This window comes from Saccostrea echinata, unplaced genomic scaffold (genome assembly GCF_033153115.1).
Source record: "Saccostrea echinata isolate AGI-Se365-2 ecotype Australia unplaced genomic scaffold, CSIRO_AGI_Sech_v1 ptg000007l, whole genome shotgun sequence".
Classification (NCBI taxonomy): Eukaryota; Metazoa; Mollusca; class Bivalvia; order Ostreida; family Ostreidae; genus Saccostrea; species Saccostrea echinata.
Window position 1 is genome coordinate 86,179 of NW_026889756.1, and position 17,959 is coordinate 104,137.

Here is a 17,959-nt window from a genome sequence, read left to right on the forward strand (position 1 = left end):
TATATATATATATATATATATATATATATATATATATATATATATATATATATATATATAATTTATTACACGTATTGAAATTGAAATCTGAACAGTATACTGTTACGACTACCTTGCCTTTTGTAAGACGACCGGTTCCTCAGTTGGAGCTACTATAAATACACGTTTCATTTGTTAAAATTATACTTTTCTACATTTAAATCAATTATTTATTTCAAACATTGACAAATTGACAAATATCAAATGGAATTTCTTATTGTACACCTACAAAAGTCTTCATACAATTTTACTTCCAGTATAAGTAACCTTTCATGAGAGTAGGATAATGCATATTTAAAATAAAACAGATTTTATTTATTTTATCGAATAATCGAATATATTCGAATACTTTCATTGAATATTCGAATATGAATTATTGTCAAACTTGACATTCTTAATACATATAATTATATATTATATACATTTTCAACAGTGAAATACCGTAATTTATTTTATTAAATAAAAGTGATATTCTGTCAGAATATCAGAAACTCTTGATTATACTTCCCTTCACGAAGAATGTTGAAAAAAATCCTGACAGAGACTAAAAATGCCCAAGTTTCTCCAAATTTGTTGTTGAAATCATGTTTACAATGTTTTCAATCTTACAGTCGCTATAAAAATGACGTCTCAACCGCTCAACTATGACGTCACAACGTAGGACACTGTGTTACGAAAAGACAAAGGGAAAATCAAAGAAAATATAATAAACAGAAAATTCAATATTTTGTAGTTGAGTATGGAATTTATTTCACTCTTACGACAGGATTTTTTAATATTTTATTTATATCTCTATATAATTTATCAGGAAAATGAAAGTCAAGTATATGATTAAGAATAAAATAAATAAAAATAACACAAAAAAGGGAGGGGGGGCTTTACGAAAGTACAGGTACAGATACATGTAAGTGTAGGAGTTAATTTTACGTGGTTTATTGAAATTCACTACAAGTAGACATTTCTCTATATCGTAATGAATTCTCTTCGTTACATCACGTTAGCAGTAATACAGTAATATTATGACTCCTTGACATAGCTAATAAGACGCATTCCTACATTGTATGATACTTTAACAACATTCACTGAATGATATAATCATAACTCTTTTACATTACTTACCAAACTCATTCATCAATTAAAATGGCATGTTATGAATATTTTCTCATACATGTAATTGACTAATATGTACACAAAAGAAACAGTTTTAGATTTTAAAAAAATGTACAAACTGTGACAAAAACACAGAATAGATTCATAAAACGCATATTTTCTAACTTAGAAAATGTTTCCACTATGCTGCAAGTATGCCTGAGCTGACATTACTTATATATAATCTGATAGTCTGTAAAAATTATGTACATGTAGCTCCTTGTGATCTATATAATACATATTACAGCTTTCGAAGAGGTTTCAAAGATGACTGGTATGTGTCCATAAAATTACTCTGTTGACCTACATCTTGAAAGTAATTCAGCATTTTTCTTCAAAATAAGAGAAAAAGGTGAGATGATTTCAAGAACCACAAGATAGCTAGGTGCGGACCCTGGTATTTTTTTCCGGCGGGGTGGGGGTGGGGGGGTGGGGGGGGTGTGGGGTGTCCACATCAACTCTAAACATGAAAGCAAAAGAGAAACAAAAGGCTCATGAGCCACATCGCTCATCTGAGCACTGGGGCTAGGAAAAAGCAGTAATCAATTAAGTATTGAAAAGTTTAAATATATAAGTGGTCCCAAACTACACCTAAAAAAAGGGGGGGGGGGCATGAACTGAACAAACTTGAATCTACACTAACTGAGGATGCTTCCATATTTCTTTGACTAATCGTAGAAGATTTTTTATCATAAGTTTGAACTTCCACTGAGGCCTCACTCCACCTCTGGGGGTCATGATTTGAACAAATCTGAATCTACACTACCTGAGGATGCTTACATATAAATATGACCAATCATGTCTTTGTTGTTCCTGAGAAGAAGATTTCTATAGATTTTTCTTATGTATTCCTACGTGAAACTTTGATCTTCCATTGTGGCCCCACCCTACACCAGGGGTCATGATTTGAACAAACTTGTACACTACCTGAGGATGATTCCTTATGAATATGACCAATCAGGGCCTTGCTGTTCTTGACAAGAAGATTTTAAAAAGTTTTTTCTTATGTATTCCTATGAAAAATTTCTGATTGACCATTGTGGCCCCATCCTACCCCCGGGGGTCATGATTTGAACAAACTTGAATCTACACTACCTGAGGATGTTTCCACATATAGTTTTATCTTTCCTGGCCCAGTAGTTCTTGAGAAGATTTTGAAAGATGCCATTAATTTTTCGCTAATTTGTAATTATCTCCCTTTAGAAGAAGGGTGACCCTTCATTTGAACAAACTCCACTTTACTCAAGAATACTTCATGGCAAGTTTGGTTGAAATTAGCCCAGTGGTTCTTGAGAAGTTGAAAATGTGAAAAGTTTACAGACAGACGGACAGACAGAAAGACAGCTAGACGGACAGACGGACGCCGGACAAAATGTGATCAGAAAGGCTCACTTGAGCCTTAGGCTCATGTGAGCTAAAAAGTAAACACTTTGCCAAAACCCGAAAAAAAACTTTCTCGTGTGGGAGGGGGTGTAATGTTAATGTAGACACTTTCCATTTATGATAGTATATTACCTTCAGATACATGACATTTGAAGAGGAGTCAGTGTTTCCTAAAAGCATTTTCTTTATTTTTACGTGTAGGGGGAAAGGGGTCATGTGGTGACATATGGTGAGTTCTTTTTTGAAAGAAAAATGATAATGCCTTTCAGAAATGCTGTAAATGTAAAATAAGGTCGTCATACTTAACTGGTATTTAGTAATATCAACTCAAGCAAAACGAAAATGGTGAAGTTTACAGTGATCGCTCTCAAAAAAATCTACAAACAATACAAATCTGTGAACAGGGCATAAAAAAAAACAGACCCCCGGAAATTCCAGAGGTGGGATCAATTATGGTAAACACATTAGTATACAGTCAATTAAAGTATATCATTGAGGGAGTTAGCGAGATTCCAGTTACCCAAGGCCAGGACTGGCGATGCTGAGGGAAATAGTCCTGGTCGAGGGGAACTGGAATCTTTCTAACTCCCTCAATGATATACTTTTAAACTGTTTTATTATACGCATACAAAAGTAAAATTTAGAGGATTACGGATAACCGGGAATTAGCTTTTAGAGCATGGATTATATCTCACTTGACTGGGGATTAGTCCATGCACATATTATACCAATACATAAGTTAGGTCCAGAGGATTACGGATAACCGGGAATTAGCTTCCAAAGCAGGGATTAACTCACTTGACAAACACACGGGGATTAGTCAATTCACATCCATTTCTAGGGAAATTCTTTATCTAATGATTTGATTTTATGTAGGGAAAAATCAATGGATTTATAATAATGTATAGCTAATAATTTTAATTCCTAACCTAATCAGCATTTAATTACGAATATTGCATTCATTTCATGTATACGCAGGTGTTTCCTATATGGGGTTTCAAAATTTGTTTTCAAAGGCTGAACACACCGATCAAGGGATAGGAGTTCATCTGAAACACAGATTGCTAAAAAGTTATAGGTTCTTAGGGACATACTATTGTTTGAGTGAAACTATTGTTTTGAGATGCATGGCATTTCTCAATAAGGTTGAGGTTAAAAAAATCTTGATCAAGGAGTACCCATAAAAATGTAACCACAGAATGAAATACATGCATGTACATGTATAATGACGTCACAGTAACCTAAATAACAGTTAATATATTAACGAACATTTTTTAAAAGGCAAACTTAATTTGATTAAATCTGCATATCATCAATAAATCCTCCTTCTGAGTACTCGTTTCCCCCTGTGTTTTGATTATAACACCGATAAAGATACTCTCTACTCTGAAATCTGATTCTCGGGCAAGACTTTTTACGCTGACCCCTCGTACTCCAATTTTTTTTAATTCTTTCGTACGATTCTCTACATTGTACAGGGGTCAGTCCTTTATCATTTACCTTAGTAAACATAAACTCTCCTTCTGGTCTTTGTAGAATGAACAGCAAATTAGCGTCAGAAAAGTGATTCTCTTCACATGCATGTAGTACTGTACTACCATCGGCGACGGTATATATATAGTTACACTGTTCATCGAACTCATGCAATACCTTCATAACCATGTTCTCATTACAGTTGGCATGACGTATAGCAAAGTGAGCATAAAGATATTGTAACACAGAGCCCCATTTAAAGTTTAATGCTTTTAGCTTTTTGAAAAATAAATTCAGAAATTCGTCAATATCATAATCAAATCTCACGTAAAGAGGAATAATAAAAAAAAACAATCAAAAATGATAAAAGGAACAACCAGTTGAAGATATTCCTGGGCAATATCAAACTTCCTGAATTCGAGAGAATATTTGATTATATATCTGTAAGCGACTTGCCTCTCTTCCTCAGATGCTAGCAACTCTGTAAGTTTCGTTAGTACTTCCCTCCAATCTAGTTCCATAGACTCACCATGAGTTGGCAGGGGTAATCGTGTTAGCTTTAAAACTCTCTCTGTTGATAAAAAACCTGCATGTCTCCTTTAGTATCCAAATCATTTTTTCTATTATCAAGTAAAAAGCCTAGCATACCAAGAAAACACTTTCTAGATCCACTGTAAGTGACAGTGAGCAAACATCCAGTATATCTACAGCTTTCTTTCAAAAGATGAGCCATTAATATTTTTCGAAACTTAAAGTCATTCATATACTGTTGAAGAGTTTCAAAAAGGTCGAGGTTCAAAATATGTTCAAATGTTCGAAAGTCAAACTTAAACAGGCTGAAATACCTTTTGATAGTTTCACTAGCTAGCCTATCGTTTTTGTAATTGCAAGCTCCAGCCACAAAAGAATCTAAAAGAGGTCTAAATTCAGCATCCTTCTCCACAATGTCCAAAAAACAAGACACTAACTGTCCGTCGTTAAAGGATGGGTGTTTGTAAACATCTGTGTATGCATCAGCTTTCTTTGGAGCATACATATCTATCAACTTACAAGCTAGAGATTCTGTCATGTCTTCTTCTAAATGTATACAGATTTCAAATCTTTCTGGTTTGTAATTTTGAGACCTAACATATGTAAACACATCATTCTTGTTCACAAGTTCCAGAAATGAGAATGGAAAACTCTCTCCAAATGACAGTAGAATTGCTTCATAAACAACCATATTCTTAAGTCTGTACCGATCATCATTGACCTGTACAAAAGTATTCATCATACTAGTCAGGCTACCCTGAATAGTAGCCTTGTTCATATTGTTCCATACACAGTTAAGTAACTCAATTTTCTCTGCAATTCCCTTTATCTTTGATTTTAGCCTCATTATTTCTTGTAAAGTATATTCTCGCTCAATTAAAAACTCAAGAAAAAAAGAAAACTAAGATGACGTATTGAAAATACATCTTTCTGAATAATAAATCATCAACGAGATTTTTAAAATGATTGCGAGCAGAATTGATTGTGAAGAAATTTGATCTTTGTTTCAAGGATTCTGGGTTCTTAAAAAATTCTTCACACAACATAGGGAAGCCACATTTAGTCTCCATTTTTGCAATGTTATCTAAAGTTTCCAGACAGAGACATAAAGCACTGCCATCAAAACTTTCGAAAGATCTATTCTCCTCATACTCAGTCAAACAAACTGAAATTTTATGAATGTCACAGTATCTGTACAACAATGATGTCTTTTCTTTGAAGGTCATGCCAAACTCTAACCCTGACAGGTCAACACAGAAAGTTTTAGAGATGCTAAACAAAGTATAATCTTTTGACATATCACTCATTAATCCCCAAATACAGTTTCTAAATGAAAAAAATAATGAATGCAGGAAATTGACCATCAAGTACACGAAGATGCATTGCATCAAACACTTTACGCCATTCTTCAAAAGGAATTAAATCTCTTTCAATAACACTGGATTTTCTTAAAATATAATCTATGAGAATAACAATTTTTTTGTCTGATGATATAAATATAAACCACTGACTACTTTCTGTTAGAATAATTGGTACACAGTCCTGGTTCTTCCTCTTTATATGCTGTATCAGTTGAAGTCCGAAGCTCGTCTTTCCACTTCCTGCCTCCCCTGTTTTACAGATAAATCTGTGTTTTTCTAAATGCTTGATGCAATGTTGCATGGCTTTCTTTGGTTCTATGTAGATCTTCTTTTCGTAGGCCTTTGCTTGTGACTCCGTATAATCTGGATATGAGGATATGTGTTAAACAAACTCCTGGACAGAATTTGACTCTAACTTTTCTTGTCTAGATTTAGTTTTAAACACTGGTTTATTACTATAATGAAATAAATATCAAATTACAGATCTAAAAGGAGCACTTAATGAATCCGATGAATACTCTACTGATAAGAAATTGTAATGGTCTAAGCGAACAGTTGCAATTAGTTTTAGGTCTACAGAATTAACATGTTACTTTATGCAGTGTATTCTGTAGTGTGATTTATTGAAATCAGACCAAACCACTTGCAGATATGGCATTTTGAATAAGGTGTACAGACAACAGATGGCCGGACAACTGATCTGATATTTTACTAGTATCAGATGAGCTAACAAAAAATCTACAGCAGTGGTTAACTTACCAATCATATTTTCAAACTCAGTCTTCTGACATCTCACATCCTGAAATATGCAATAAAACATTAATAGGTTTTCATCACACCATTTCATTTTTATACATATAGACATGCTCCTTACATGTAATTGATTTTGTCTGTTTGGTGACTTATTTTATACTTTATAGAGATGAATCTAAAAGAAAGAGAAAGAAGAAGGAAAAGGAAGGGAGATGGAGACCTTGAGCTGAGTAATTATGGCCGATACATCATCTTAATTTTATTGATAAGTTGAGATCTTTATTGAAGAGTGATCTTATTTTCAGTCCGTCCACATCGTCCTTGATCTCTGCGTAGAAAAACGGCTCACACTTCTCGGCCACTTCTTTTATTGCATTTGATAACTGCTGTCAAAGCTTCTCAAATCTGTGATTGTCCACTCCAGCGTTCCCTCCGTGCAAAAATTCTTTATCGTTTCGCAGATTTCCAATGTTTTCAATAACTTGTTTTTCTCCTGGGTCCTTTATAAGGAACCTCAATAACAAACAACTTGTGAGGGTAATGACCCATTTAGTTACATGCATATTCAAATCCGTCAGCAGCGCAAGTTTGCAGCAACAACAGCCTCTCAATCTGGATGAGCAGCATTGATCCACATTTTGGTACAGTTGTCCTGACACATTTTTGGGCAAGCATGGTTTATCTGCTATTTTGTACTTTGCTGGACATTTACAACACATTTTTGAATTTGTCGAATGAAAAAATGTCATGTTTTCTTTCTTCTAGAAAATCTCTTAGTCCCTGCCATTTCTGAATCATCAGTTCAAACACAATTCTGTGTTGTAAAACTTCTGAACCATATTTCATCAAAAGTAGAATTATCTTCAGAAAGTTTGTCTCCTTCGTGTCGGCCATTTTGCCGATGACGTGCAATCCCCTCCTACTATAACATAAAAAATATAGTTAGATTTAAATTCCTAGGTTACTTCATGCTGTTTTGAACTTCATTTACCCATTGGTACTGATGCAAAACATTAATATAAAATGGATATCAATATATTTTTCTACCAAGCCTTGTAGCTTCATACCTAGGTAAATCATTAATTAGTTTGGTCTAGGTATGGTTCTTAAATAGTTACTTGGGAATGGGCTTGCTTTAAAAAGAATTAACTGCATGTTCAATTTTCTGGGAAAAATGTAGGCCAAATGCAGCATCCGAAGCACGTCTGATAGTGTTCATCCCTAAATAAATCATCCATGCAGAATTAGTCAGCATAATGCTTTTTGTTTCTTGGAAATGGAATTCTCCAAAAACATAAATCTGTTCAAACATATATAGACCTTGTTAATAAACACAGTGAAATGTTGACAGGCGTCTCTCATACAAATTCTTCGGCAATTTATTTTACAATGAATTGTTTATATTTTTGTTTTCGCTTACCCGCTCATGACAAAAAGCACACGGCGGATAGGACCTGTTGTCAAGGGATGCTGACTCTTCTATGACACCTGATCCCACCTCTGATTTTTTAGAGGAACTGTGTTTGCTATGCATACAATTAGTTTCAATGGACTTTTGAGCTTCATTACTGTTCGTACCCCTCCAAGGCACCTGATTCCACATCTGGAATATCCGGGGATCGATTCGTGTTTTATAACCTGTTCACAAGTTTGTATTGTTTGTAGATTTCAGGATTTCGATCACTATTTGTTAACTTCACCATTTTAATTCTTTATCTTCATATATCATTTTAATTACCGAGCATGTATCTCTGATGGTGGACAGCCTGTGTCGTTCGATACTTATTCATTCAGCATGTTCAGGAGAAGTATATTTGATATCGAAATTATACCGACAGATCCGTCACCCATCATGAAAAGGCGTCATTCTTTTGAGTCTAGAAGGGACACAGACTTGAAGAGTCCAGTTAATGTCCCTGGGATAATCCTTCGAGATATTAAACATTTTTGGAATATCAGAACTTGACATCGTATTACGGACAGCAGATGCAAACAAAAGACAACTTGAGGGGGACATATAGAAATACATTGTGAAACGTACTTTATTGAGACTTTTTTTCTTATTATAACTCACATCTATGAAATGGATAAAGAAAGTAATAGTAGCATATCCAACATTCGGTCGGGGGAGTCCGGAAACCATCCCGACGGGAGTATATATATGTATATATATATATATATATATATATATATATATATATATATATTTATATATATGGAGTTTTTCTAATCAGTTCAATAAACATTCCTGGTAAATTTGAACATTGTAATACATGTACTTTAGTAATTTCAAAAATCAAACTCAGACAGCTGTTGAAATGTTACTTACTCTTTCTATCAAAATGTGTTTCAAATTGTTAAAATTGTACATGCCCTCTGATGCCCCATCAAAGGCAAACCTGCATAAAAAGCAATTTTAGATCAGTTTGAGGGCTCAACCTGGAAAAAAATAGAAGGTCACAACACCTAATGTTTTAGGGAGACACAATTGTAATTTAGCTTTGATTTCTTTTGTACAGTATATACTGGAAAAGTCATTAAATGGGCTTAACTTTAAAACAGATTTGAAACCATAGTTAAGCGTCTATTGTAAAATTGTCGGGAGACCTGTTCGTCCAGGCCTGAGTGGTGAATAAGTATATTTTATATTCAGAGAGTAATTCTATAATAAAAACTAGAACCCTTGGACCTAATATTTTTCATGGCTGTAGAAACCGGCAAGGGGTGGGGCACGGGGTGGCCGTGCCCCCCCCCCCCCAAGTTAAATTTTGTCGATATACAGAATACTATAGAAAACATAGCTACTATATGCTGTGTGCCCCTCAATAATAACATCTGATGACCATTTTTTTGCTTGTCAATGAAAGTTTGAATTTTTGGTAGTGCCATTATCTTACCTACGCTGATGTGAGACGGAAAGCTAGCACTATATATAGGTTTATGAACTATTCCTCGAGGATCGAGAAAATTTTCTTTTACTTCCTCTAGATAGGCCTATCGATTTGATATAAATAACGATGACTCAGTACCGGATGTTTGAATCTCACTTACCTATATAAATCTATATATGTATCAACCTATATAAATCTATATATGTATCAAATATTTTTTTTTCAACGTGCAGCTATAAAAACTAGCTGAAAGGCTTACTTAAAGATACGTCACCCAAAATCTTCGAAATAGCCAATGCAGTAACCAGACTATTGCATCTAAAACGTTGTTATTTTATGTTATATTTGAAAAATCATTATATTTGAGAAGGTTTTATTCATATCTAAAGCTTTATCCATACATGTATTTAAAAAACATTGCTGATTCTTCTTCTGATTCTTAATTATGTTTTATATTTGATAATTATCGTTATTCATACTCAAAAACTTGTGATTTACGTACGAAATTTGGCTCTTTTCATTTACTATATCTTGAACTATAAAACTACTTTGAAATGAAATAAATCATGCAATAGTCCTAGCTTAAGGATTAATATTTATATACGATTTAAATTTTGCTTTTAATTTCTAAACGTTTTGAAGGATTAGTCAAAGAACAAGTATAGTCCAAGTAAAATCATAATACATGTATACTATTCTCAAAACCAATACATGATTAGTATCATAAAATAACTTAAGTAACTACCCTTAGCTACTCACTAAATTCACAGTCATAAAACTATACTATACACCTACTGACCTGTATATCATATTTCAGATCATCCATAAAATTAATTTAGTAACTCTTCTTAGCAAATTGCTAAATTTAAGATCATAAAACTATAATACATATTTCATAACCCTGTGGCATTCTCCCCCTATACATACCAAACTAAGCACACTGTTCCCCAACTACCCATTCACCATATCTATCTGGTACATTTCGCACTAGAGTAGAGCGTCTCGGTTGTGCAGTAGACGGACTCGTTTCACGTTCTCGTGGCTGCTTTTGATTAACATTTGTATAATCTAAGCACAAAATTGTGTTTGAGTTCTTATCTTGCATGAATATAAGATTCAGGATCAACAGAAGAAAATGAATCTAACTGTTGGATAGGTCTACTGATATTATTAGTGATATTGAAAGTATGTTGATTTAGTCTACTCACATTGAAAATTGTAATTGCCCTACAACCACCTGATCATATATGTCCACTTGAACTATTGAGGTCAGTATTGTGATCTACACCTGAAGTGTGTAAGACATTGTACTTTCTTTTAGAGTTGTAGGGTCTTGTTACATATATTTCTTGTTCGAATCTGACTCGCACGATTCAGACTCTTCTTCACTTACTTCACTTTTCCTCTTCATCTTGTTTTGTCTGGTATTTTTCTTTTTTATTGTTGGGGGTGTCTCTTCAATCTCTTCCTCATCTGCAAGAAACATAAAAGGTAACTAGAAACTCATTGCGAGCAATGAGAGGTCTTCCGTCCGATTTTGAAAGTAAAAACGTAAATTCAAGCTGAAAAGGTGATAAAAGAAATTCAGACACTCTGGAGATTTAACCCTGGTTGTCAGGGTGAAAATCCAACGTGCTAATCATTAACCATTCACTTTTTTGCATCACTTCCTGTCACGACCGGAAGTAACGGCGATACAAGATTTCCTCGCGATTCAAATAAACTGATGACTGACTATCAGTTCTGAAAGTTTTAGACTTCAGTCGTTTACTGTTGCCGAGCAATATTGTGAGAACAAATTCTAATTCTGAGGACAGGTAAACACGCGACCGGAAGTGAATTTTATAAAAAAATCTCTGACGTTTCTCTGTACATTTGCAGTATCTACAAAATGCATAAAAACATTTCAAGTACTTTATCGATAAGCAATATTTATGAGAAGGTTAAATATCGAAGTAACGTTGTTTATCACCTAAAACCGGAAGTTGACGTTTTTGTTTCCGGTGCAATCTAACATGTTTCAAAACAGCGAAAGAGATGCAATAAAGTGATGCAAACTTTAATTTAAAAAAGAAAAATTATCTTGCTCAGACAACTTCTCATTTTGAGGACAGAAAAACACGCGACCGGAAGTGAATTTTTGAAAGATATTTGAGGTTACTCTAGCCATTTGCTGTCTGAATAACATATTTAAAATTCATTCCAAATACTTTATCTGCAATAGATATTAATGGGAAAGAAAAATACTCAAATTATGTAGTTTTTCTCTTATAACCGGAAGTTGACGTATTTGTTTCCGGTGGGACCAACATATTTCAAAACTACAAAAGAGATGCAATAAAGTAATGTAAGAATTGATTTAAAAAAGAAAGTTGAAATTTAACGATTTCTTTGATCACTTCCGTAAGCGACCGGAAGTGCCGACGACAGACGAAAAGGTGCCCTCTCCAATCTAAAAATCATGTTCTATCATCTCTAACAAGTCTCCAGTTAATATCTTAAGCCATTCTTCAGAACACTCGCGGACAAAATTCCATTTTAAAATCAGAAAATTGTCCATAACTTGGCACTGGAACCGAGTTTACCAAAAAAACGGAATTTTATATAAAATTCATGTAAGGACCTTTTATCCCTGAAAATTTCAAGGAAATTCATTGAATAGTTTTCGAGAAATCGCGTGCACAAAATTTTGTCTAAAAAAAAAGAATAACTAGAAACTCATTGCGAGCAATGAGAGGTCTTCCGTCCGATTCTGAGAATAAAAACGAAAATTCAAACTTAAAAAGTGATAAAAGAAATTTAGACACTCCGATTCTGAGAATAAAAACGAAAATTCAAGTTTAAAAAGTGATAAAAGAAATTTAGACACTCTGGAGATTAACCCTAGTCATCAGCGTAAAATTCCAACGTGCTAACCATTAACCATTCACTTTTTTACATCACTTCCTGTCACGACCGGAAGTAACGGCGATACAAGATTTTCTAATGATTCAAATAAACTGATGACTGACTATCAGTCCTGAAAGTTTTAGACTTCAGTCGTTTACTGTTGCCGAGCAATATTGCGAGAACATATTCTAATTTTGAGGACAGGTAAACACGCAACCGGAAGTGAATTTTTTAAAAATCTCTGACTTTTCTCTAGACATTTGCAGTATGTACAACATACATAAAATCATTTCAGGTTCTTTATCGATTAGAAATATTAATGAGAAAGTTAAATATATAAATATCGTAGTTAATCTCCTAAAACCGGAAGTTGACGTTTTTGATTCCGGTGGAATCTAACATATTTCAAAACAGTGAAAGAGATGCAACAAAGTGATGCAAGATTTAATGTAAAAAAGAAATGTTAAAATTTCTGATTTCTTTGATCACTTCCTGTGACAAGCGGAAGTGACGACTGACGCGTTTAATCAAAATGGTTTCGCCTACTCTTCAAGGTCTATTACTCCTAAAAGTTTGGTGTTTTAATCTTTTACCTGTTTTTGAGATCTCGCTTGGACAACTTCTCATTTTGAGGACAGGAAAACACGAGACCGGAAGTGAATTTTTGAAAGACATTTAAAGTTACTCTAAACATTTGCAGTCTGAATAAGATATTTAAAATTCATTTCAAATACTTTATCTATAAAGAGTATTTAAGGGAAAGTAAAATACCTAAATGATGTAGTTTTTCTCTTATAACCGGAAGTTGTCGTTTTTGTTTCCGGTAGGACCAACATCTTTCGAATCTGCAAAAAAGATGCAATAAAGTGATGCAATTTTTAATTAAAAAAAGAAAAGTTGAAAATTTCGATTTCTTTGATCACTTCCGGTGACGACCGGAAGTGACGGCGGTCGCTCTGAACCCAAATGGTTTTGCCTACATCTTAAGATCTGTTGCTCATATAAGTTTGGTGTCTTAATCTCTTACCGTTTCCAAGATCTTGCTCAGGCAACTTTTCATTTTGAGGACAGAAAAACACGCGACCGGAAGTGAATTTTACAAAGATATTTGACGTTACTCTAGAAATTTGCAGTCTGAATAACATATTCAAAATTCATTTCAAATACTTCATCTACGAAAGATATTAATGGGAAAGAAAATTACTCAAATTATGCCGTTTTTCTCTTATAACCGGAAGTTGAAGTTTTTGTTTCCGGTGGGACCAACATATTTCGAATGTACAAAAGAAATGCAATAATGTGATGTAAGTATTTGTTTTAAAAAAGAAATTTGAAATTTAACGATTTCTTTGATCACTTCCGTAAGCGACCGGAAGTGCTGACGACGAACGAAAAGAAGCGACCCGACTAGTATCTATCACAAACTATTCTCCCTGAAAGTTTCACATTGATATCTCTTGCCGTTCTTGAGATTATCCGCGGACAAAATTTCATTTTGAAATCAGAAAATGGTCTGTAACTTGGCACCGAAAGTGAATTTCCAAATTTTCTCTCAGATAGATCAAGTTCATGTTTCAACACACTTTCCCTGAAAATTTCATGTGAATCTATCCAATAGTCTTCGAGAAATCGCGTGCACAAAATTAGAAAGTCAAAAAAATAAGAATAATAAGAAACAGTAGAATCACTATAGGTCTTCCGTTGAAAACGGAAGACCTAATAACAATGCCGTATAAGGTTCAGGTCAAAACATGGCTGACACAAAACAATTCCTGAATTTTCCCCTTCAATTCGAGCATTTCTGCATTGGACAGGGCTGATGGTTGTTTATGAGATGATAAACTATGTGTAAACTTTCTTAGTTTAGCGGAATCATGAACATTTACGGCGTGATGAATAATTTGTTTACAGTAGTGATGAGGCTTTCGCGCACCTGCAGGAGCGGATCCAAGGATTTACAAATTAATAAAATTTAATAGAAATGAAGTTTTTATATTTTTCAATATTATTTAATGAAATTATTAACATGCAAGTAATAGATATACAAGAAGACGGCTAATGAATGCAGCTGACAATCACTACTTTCTAAAGATAAATTAATTCTAAATAAAATAATTATAAATTCTATAGACAAAACAGAAGATTGAATGGTAGCAAAATATCAAACCACATCAGGGGGACTGAATTTTATTAATGAACCTCTTAAGAAGTCCCTTATAAGTTGTATATTTTATATCTGCCTATTCCACCTGGCTGCTTCGAGTGGAAGGGGGGGGGGGGGTGTCTTGAACATAAACATGTAAATTACCTTTATTTTGTACAAAGAATGAAGCCTTATCAATTTGAAAACTTTAAGAAGAGTTGCTTGTGATATGAAGGTCAAGGTCATTTTATTTAGAATCCAAAACATAAAAGCGAAATTTGCATTCATTACAATAAAAGAGAAGGGGGGGGGGGGTCCGTAAAGATGATAATGTCTTCTACAGTTGACAAAATAAAAGAGGGGCAAATAAAATGCACACACATGATATATATCATATACAACCATTTTTATTTATTTAATATAAACTCGTTTCCATGGCAACAGGAAGGTTTTTCTGGCCTATCCCAATCACCGGGTAGGTGTTACCTCTACACCTCCTCCTACGTGAATGAGCAATGAGCAGTCCCCGCAAACTATATATACGGGGGGAAAATCCATATTTTGTAGTGTTTAAGAAACGTTGGTCCTACGTTTTCGGAAATTCTAAGATATTTAAAGATATTAAATTCCTTCTTAATCCTATCAAGAAACTGGTTATACGTAAAAGCTTCAAAGAGGGGTCTTTACGTACCCTATGAATATTACAGAAAAAAGAAGTTAGAAAGACGAAGAAATTGAAAAAAATCAACTTTTTAATCCACTTTCTGTGACGACCGGAAGTATTGACGACGGAAAAAATGTTCATGGTGACATCTACAAGTCATTATCTATGATATCTGACAGAGTTAACTTTCATATGTTGAGCTGTTCTAAAGAAATGGAGCGGACAAAGTCCTTTACAAAATTTCGTCTATACAATAATATTAAGACTAGAAACTCATTACTAGTAATGAGAAGGTCTTCCGTTATACTACTTCCTGTTTGCATGAACATGTCTTTTTCCAACGTCGATATTAGACTAAAACTTATGTAGAAACAAAATAACTTAAAAAAATCCTTTTTTGCTTCGTTTCCTGTCACGACTGGAAGTAATGACGACACGCGATTTTTATACGAAGCAAATGAACTGATGACTGACTATAAATCCTCAAAGTTTTAGACTTCAGTCTTTTACTGTTGCCGAACAATTGTGAGAACATATTCTAATTTTGAAGACAGGAAAACACACGACCGGAAGTGAACTGAATAAAAATCTCTGAATTTTCTCTTGACTTTTGCAGTATCTACAGCATATGTAAAAAACATTTCAAATACAGTGGCGCCGCGGTAATCCGGACGCCAATAATCCGGACGCTTCACCTTCCGGAAGATATTTTTTGGGAACCGATTTTTTCCACGTTATTCTGTCTCATTAATCCGGAAATTCGCGTTCCGGATCCGGATGGTCAATTTCTACTACAAAGCGTAATATTTCATTGAAAAATGACTCGTTTATCCGGACGGTGATTTTTCGAGGAACGACTTTTCACACCTTTCTTGCAGTAGTGATAATTATTGTAAAAACATTGTCCGTGGAGTCAGTTTGAAGGCGGTTACCTGTGACCTCTAAACAATAGCGTCTATAATTAGCGCGTGTTTACCTCAGATAAAACACACGTCTTTTATATTATAAAGCCCGAAGAATTTAGCTAGCGTTATACTGTGCATTAATTAAATATAAATCCGTTCAGAATAGAATAAATTGCTAACGGTATATAAATTTATGAGAATTTGGAGAGTTGTAAATAAAATCACGAGATTTCGTTGTGGTATTGAGTTGTGTAAGTTTATATCAATTTTCCAATTCTCAAAACGTACATTATTTGAAACTTTTTTTCTTTTCATAAGACAATTTATTATGATACATAATTCATAATTCAAGAAAATATATTTCTATTTGATGCACTAAGAAATACGTAACTGGCGTTAGTTATAAATGCTGATCACGTTTTTTTTTTAGGTATGTAACTTAGAGTTTATAGAAAAAGTATTAATAATCCTGAATAAATCCTGAATATGGTTTGTATTTACATTGAATGTTTGCAATACGTACACTGATTACAGTGTTTAGTTACTTACTTCCCTATATGTAGTGAATATACGCGGATGAGCTTGAATAAATAAAAGAAATGTGCCGAAATAAAACAGTAGCAAATCAAAATTTGGTCAGCCCATGTAACTACTTGTCAAATAGATGGCAAGTAAAATTTCCTGGGCCTATCCATTTTTCATCTTGTAAATTTTTCTTTTTTAAATATTAATTATTTCTTTTAAAACTATAAAAATAAAATCAATAAATCAAGGTAAAATAAAAGTGTTTTCTTTGCCTTCACATTTGATACCACTATGTTCATATGTACATGCTTTGAGAGGGTACGTCTTTTAAGAAGTGATTCACTTATCCGGACGATTCATTTATCCGGACGATTTCGTTAGGGACAGAGGCGTCCGGATTAACGAGGCGCCACTGTACTTATCTATAAGTGATATTTATGAGAAAGTTAAACCACGAAATAACGTAGTTTATCTCTTAAAACCGGAAGTCTAAAGTTTTTTTCCCGGTGGAATCTAACATATTTCAAAACAGCGAAAGGGAAGCAATAAAGTGATGAAAGTTTTAATTTTAAAAAAGAAAAGTTGAAATTTTTGATTTCTTCGATCACTTCCTGTGATCACCGGAAGTGACGACTGACGCTTTTAAACCTATGTGGTTTGCCTTCTCACCAAGTTGTATTACTGCTATAAGTTTGGTGTCTTACTTTCATGCCGTTTCCGAGATCTCGCTGAAATAACTTTTCATTTTGAGGACAAGAAAACACGCGACCGGAAGTGAATTTTACTAAAATATTTCACATCACTCTAGACATCTGCAGTCTCAATAACATATGTAAAAATCATTTAAAGAACTCTATCTATAGGCGATATGTATGGGAAAATTAAATACCCTATTATGTAGTTTTTCTCTTATAACCGGAAGTTGTCGTTTTTTGTTTCCGGTGGGACCAACACATATCGTAACTGTGAAAAAGATACAATAATATGATGCAAGTCTTATTCCAAAAGAGAAAAGTTGAAATTTTTGATTTCTTTGATCACTTCCTGTGACGACTGGAAGTGACGACTGACGCTCTTAACCCAAATGGTTTTGTCTACTTCTCAAGGTCTAATACTCCTATAAGTTTGGTGTCTAAATCTCTTACTGTTTCTGAGATATCACTGGGACAAGTTCTCATTTTGTGGACATTTAAACGCGCGACCGGAAGTGAATTTTACAAAGATATTTGACGTTACTCTAGACATTTGCAGTC